The following is a 6,000-nucleotide window of genomic DNA, read 5'->3' as shown; positions in this document are numbered from 1 at the left end:
ATTTGTCTCTTGAAGGCTATTATTTCAGTAAAGAAAACTATAGCTTAAAATATGAAGGCAATTCCGCCAAGCTCCTGTATTCTCTATGGCTCCTTTATTACCCTGTGACCCCCAGGCCATGGACACATTCCACGCGTCTGCAGTGCAGTCCTGGAAGCTTGGGTTGCTGGAAAATCAGGTACTCAAGTGCTCCTATGGATCTATTTTATTTTTATTTATGTTTACTTTAAGATAAACATTTTTCTCTTTTCCCTTATTGTTTATTAAGACAATTTTATCATCCTATATAGGTCATATGAAAGACTGAGTGCTTGATTTTGACTTTGTCCCTTCTCAGTAGGGGAAGCTCTCTTTTGTGCTAATCAGGGCTGTGGTCTGTGACTGAATTCTCTATCTTTGCCCCCATTACACACAGTTACTTCACTCCTGCCATTTTCATTAGTTCAACATTTGGATCAGAAGGCCTTAACAGATGATTGAACTTGGTGTACCCCCCTAAAAAAATAATAAAATAAATAAATAAATAAATAAAAGGCCTGTGTGTGTATGCAGGTGAAGGTGCTGATGGTAGGGAAACACTTTTCATTGTCAGTAGTGGGCCACTAGCCCAGTAATAACAACAATAAAATAATAATAAAAATAATCTAATTATTAACACATTTATCAACACTTTTCTGTGCTAAGCACATAACATCCATTCGGTCAGTGAATTCTAATAACCCTATCCCATAGTTGAAAGAAACTGAGCTTAGACAAGGGTAAGTAACGTGCCAGTTAGTGCTCATCAGGACTCTACCCACTGCGGGTCTCTTCTTTCATTTTGTTTCACTGACTCCCTGAATATTCGATCTGAGTGTTTTCCTCCAAAGACCTCTTGCCTAAAAGGCAATTGTGATATCAATGAGATAGTTTATGTTCCTTGAAGGCATGCCTTGTTAACTGGCATCTGAACTGCACCAGCCACACTCCACAGATCTTGTTTACCAGGCAAGAGGGGTCATTGCAAACATGGACGGAGGAAGGGGATTGCCTGGATAAATTGTTTACAAAGCTGTACACAGATGTGCTTTGGGAGAGAAGAAAAGCAAACACTGTGAACTTACTTAACTGGTTTTATTTCCTCTACATGTTCATCATGGGTCAGGGTTGCTCTTCAGCTAGTTGTTCAACATTCTAAGTGTCAACCCTGGCTGTAAATCTTGGCGCTTGACCTGTGGAGGTCATGGGGCAGTTGCTGGAGCTGTATGAAGGAGAGGAACAGGGGATGGGGAGAATCTGAGCGCAATTAGAAAAGTAATCTTTTGAAAAATAGCACTCTTTTCTTTTTCCCTTTCTGAGAAAATGACTTTATCCTTAGTTGGCCCTTGGCATCCATCCGCCTACGGGAGATAAGGATTTGTTACGGAAGGAATGGGAAAAAAAATACTGAGATACTGGTCTTCTGACATTCAGCATAGGATTTTATAGCAAGACAAGAACTTTCCAAGCCAGGTTAGTGGCTTGAAAGAGGATTTCCTAAATTCCCTTTAAAAAGGGGGAAAAAAAAGAAAATATTCCTGTACCTCCCTGAAGAGCCCAGCTTCGGGAACTTAACTCAGGGAGTTCTCCCAAAGGGTAAGACTGCCTGGCCAGGATGCTGCTCAGCGGTAGAAGGACATGAAGCAGAGAAAGGCAGCCAAGGCTGTGTTTTTGGTCCTGGGGGATAATGGGAAGACAAAGGGAAGCGAGAAATAGGGGGAAGGGGAAAACGGTCAGATGTGTGTCCCAGTTTCTCCTCTCCAGGCTTCTGTGTCGACATGACAAAGGTGCATCATATAATTGGAGGGAATAGCAGGGACTGGTCCTATTTGGACCCTTGTGCAGAGGCCCAGAACATTCTATTCTCCTCTGTCACATCAGGTAAAAGTGTAGTCAGGCAGGAGGCCTTGAGGTCTAGCTTTCCTAGGAAAGCCACTGTGAGAGCCATAGTGGCTGAATGTCTGACTGAGGAGCTGGCTGGTGAGGTAACCTTATGGGACAAGGTGACACTGCAGTGAAGACTGCAGCGGCAACTACCCTCCTCTGCCACCCTAGGGCCAGGGCCAGGTGGGCCTCATAGACAAATAGGAGTAGGACCCGTGGAGTCAGAGAGCTGAGGGGTGGTAGAGGGAGAGCCACAAGGCCGGAGCACCCTCAGGGAGGCCAGCTCCCTTATATCCATACAGTCTCAAACCACAAATTTCAGCTGCAAACACCAGCAGAGCACGCAGTGGCCAGGTGGAGAGGGGACACTGCCCCAAAGGCCAGAGGAGTCAAAGAACACTGCACTTGGGGGATCTCTGGGTTCTCTCCTTTGTCATGTGGTTGTGTAAGTTATGGTGTCCCCTGATATACTTGGAGAAAACCTGGGAAAGAGAGTGAAAGTCTGAGAATGCTGAGAAAACCGAGTGTTATTTTCGTCAAGAGAATAAGTGTAACCTAAAGGAGTTGTTTAAATTATTGATGAGATGACTTTCTTATTTGCTTTTCTTTAAATTATTTTAATAATTGTGAAATACTTAAGAACCACAAGAAAGAAGAGGTCATAAGGAACCTATGTACCTACCACTCAGGACAAAAAATAAAACATTACCAATATAGTTGAAACTTCCAGTGTATCACTCCACAAATGCCAATTTTATTAGGTTGAACAATATGAAATTGCCAACATTTGTTTTTTACCTACAAAAAAACCCCAGTAATTTTATATAGTTCAACCTGATATTTACCCTTTATGGGTTTGATCAGTACCTTGATTGTTCTGTGCCCACTTAGAATGTTTTTCTTCCTTTCTCTCACTTATCCACATCCTACCCATGCTTTAAGACAAGATCTGAGGCCTACTTCTTTCAAGAAGTTTTCACTGAAGACTTGAGTCTGCATAGAGCTTTCCTTTTTCTTTCCAGAATGTACTATCTCACACAGCATTATTTTATATGTCATATTCTTTCATCGTCTGAGCCACACAAATTAGCACTTGGCGATATTATGTTATTATGCTGTTTTGTTAATTAACATGTGGAAGAAATAATAGGATTTGACTCAATCTTAGTGGATTAAAGACAATACACAACTTATTTCTTGGAAGTAATTACTTCTAGTAATTTTATAAAAGATGCTTGAGCCCAACACCCAAACCCTTTAAGAGAGATACCGTAAGGGGAGAAATCTGGGAAAGAATAAGAATAGGGAGTCTATAATCCATGAGTGTAGTCAAGTTTTATCATGTCCCATAAAATATTTATAGTATGGTATAAAATATCTTAAGAACTAATAACAGAGACTTCCTTGGTGGTCCAGGGGCTAAGAGTCCACGCTCCCAATGCAGGGGGCCTGATCGCTGGTCAGGGAACTAGATCCCACATGCCGCAACTAAGAGCCAGTATAGGCAAATAAATACATTAAATAAATTTTTTAAAAAAGAACAAATAATAAAAGCCACCATTTATGGAGTAACTAAAATAAACCAGGTGCCATCCTAGGCATTTTATATAATATCATATCTATTATACAGTAACCCTGCAATGTAGGTAATATCAAGCTCTATCCAGTTAACTATAATGATTCCCATTCTTAGCCATAAAAGTGTTCTGGGGTAATTCTTTCTTTCCTTTAAATCTAATCTTTATACCAATGTATATATCAGTATAGTTTGGCTGTGCTGAATTAATGAATTAATCCTGGAATCTCAATGATTTAGCACAATAAAGCTTTGTTGCTGTTGTTGTTCTGGTAAAGTCCAATATATTTTAGGAAACACACTAGTTCAGCTCTCCTCCCTGGGGTGACTCAGGGATCTAGGCTGTTTCCATCTTATGGTTCTACCATTTCTCTAAATAGGAAGAGAAGAGTCATATCAGCCTTTAAGTGCTTTAAGTCGGCTGGGAGTCACCAATCACACTCACATTCCCATTTGTCAGGACTTAATCTTGAGGCCCTATCTAATAGCTGCAAGGGAGTACATGAATGCAGAGGGTACATGAATATTCAATGAGCCACAGCCAATGAATCAGGTAAGCTGGGCCAGGCATCCCATGAGGGTCATTCCATTTGCAGTGTTGGAGAATCAGAGACAACTTCTTCAATTCCAGTGGTATCAATTCAGCTGGCTGAGGTGGCTAGACTATCTGATCATCTCTCAGGTTTTAGAGGTTCTTGGACTTTAACAGATATTTTGGGCAAAGGTAAAGGAAGAAATAAAATTATAATGGTAACAATAATAATTAATAATAATCAGCCACTTGTCAGAATAAGAATCTCCAGTTCTTTGGGCACACATGTTCATATTATTGAGAGGCTATCATTTCTCTGGGAACACAGGGAGTGAAGCAACTTTTCCAATGAGCCCAGGGACCGAGGTTCTTTCCCTGGGGTTCATGCACAGGCATATGAATGGGCTTTAAGCCTGAAAGTGTTTATGCACAAATGTGCATTTTTCTGCAGGAGATTATCCACAGCTTTCATAGAGATTTTCAAAGAGTTCGTAATGCAGAAAAGGTTAAGATTCACTTTTCTAGACTAGGAATACGGTCTCTGAATAGGAGAAGCAGAGATCAAAGGCTGCCAGGAAGCAGGTGCATAGGAAAGAGGAAACACATTCACACTTGACTCATGGTCCTTCCACACCAATGCATTTACACGCAAACCTAGAAGCAAGAATTATTTCCTGGATGAATGAAGGTTAAATCATTTTCCTCCTATAAAATGATTTTAAATTGGTGAATCTTGGCACTTTCACATTTTCAGATTTTATTATCTTTATGTTTCAGGCAATAGAAAAGGCATTAAAAATGAACCCTTGGCTATCACAGGAGATGACCTCCGTGCTACCTCTAACTCTTATTGTACATACTCAACAATAAGAAGAGACCCAAAAGGATCTGACCACTTCTCTACACCAGAAAATTTTAAAATCTAATTCTGTAGGATACCTCAGTCTTCTCATCTGTTAAACAATGATATTGATCCTCACATCCTTCAAAAGAATGACTCAAGTTGTTTAATGTTGTGTTCTGGAAATTATTCACAACTATAATGAAATACAAATACTGCTAAATCAGAAAAAGAATGTATCCTAGACAAAAAAAATTTAATTAAATTTTACTTTGCAATCTCTTATAATGAGCAAACAACATAACAAGTGTGTCCATAAAGTAATCCAATTCATTTTTCTGTGAAGTTTTATGGAATCATTTTAATTACTTGACAATCACACCTGCTCAACTCTGTAGCAACAACCTAGATGAAACAAGTGTAGGTTTGCTTCTGGGTATCTCTTAAATAACACTAATTTAATTCAAAGTTTAACTAAATTATTATCTCCCATGAAATCATACAGCAACTCACAGAGAAGTCTTGATGACTTGTGAGGTTGCTGCTCATGCATTTCTAGAAAAATGTATTTTGAAGACAGAGACCTTCAATTGCTTCTTGCTGAAAGCTAATGAGGAATTCTTTGAGAAACTCAGTCTGAAAACTTCCTCCAGCTATTTCTCACTGCCTGAGAATTTTCTGAGCCCCTAGGGAAGCCCTCAGCTCCTCTAAACGTAAGGAGTTAGCAAACAAACATTCTTAAGTACAATCTACAGCAGCCTCCAAGTTGCCCATGTTTTCTTTGACACTGGTCAAACATAGATCTTCACTTGCCCTTTATTTCACAATGATTTCCCTGTTAAGCTAGGCATTTCCATGTTTCCTTCCCACCCCATATGTTGACTTCTTTAGACTCCCAGGCTCAGTGCAATAAGTTATCAATCTTTTTGAGCTGGGAGATGCTCAGGTGTGAAAATGTCTTCACTGTTTTTCTAACTCTTCCAAAATGAGTAGCTCCCTTTGAGCCCCTGGTTTTGATGACCCTGAGTATGTTCTGTAAGAGCTGAATGCTCATTTTTAAGGAAACCTGGCATTGGCCCCCACGAAGCTGCTTTTGCCTGGACTGACCTCAGAATCCTTTCCAATCCCCACTCTGATACATACCGTTCA

The sequence above is a fragment of the Hippopotamus amphibius genome, chromosome 1, assembly GCF_030028045.1.
Source record: "Hippopotamus amphibius kiboko isolate mHipAmp2 chromosome 1, mHipAmp2.hap2, whole genome shotgun sequence".
In the NCBI taxonomy this organism is placed as follows: Eukaryota; Metazoa; Chordata; class Mammalia; order Artiodactyla; family Hippopotamidae; genus Hippopotamus; species Hippopotamus amphibius.
The sequence above is the reverse complement of the archived record's forward strand: the minus strand, read 5'-3'. Positions refer to the sequence as shown.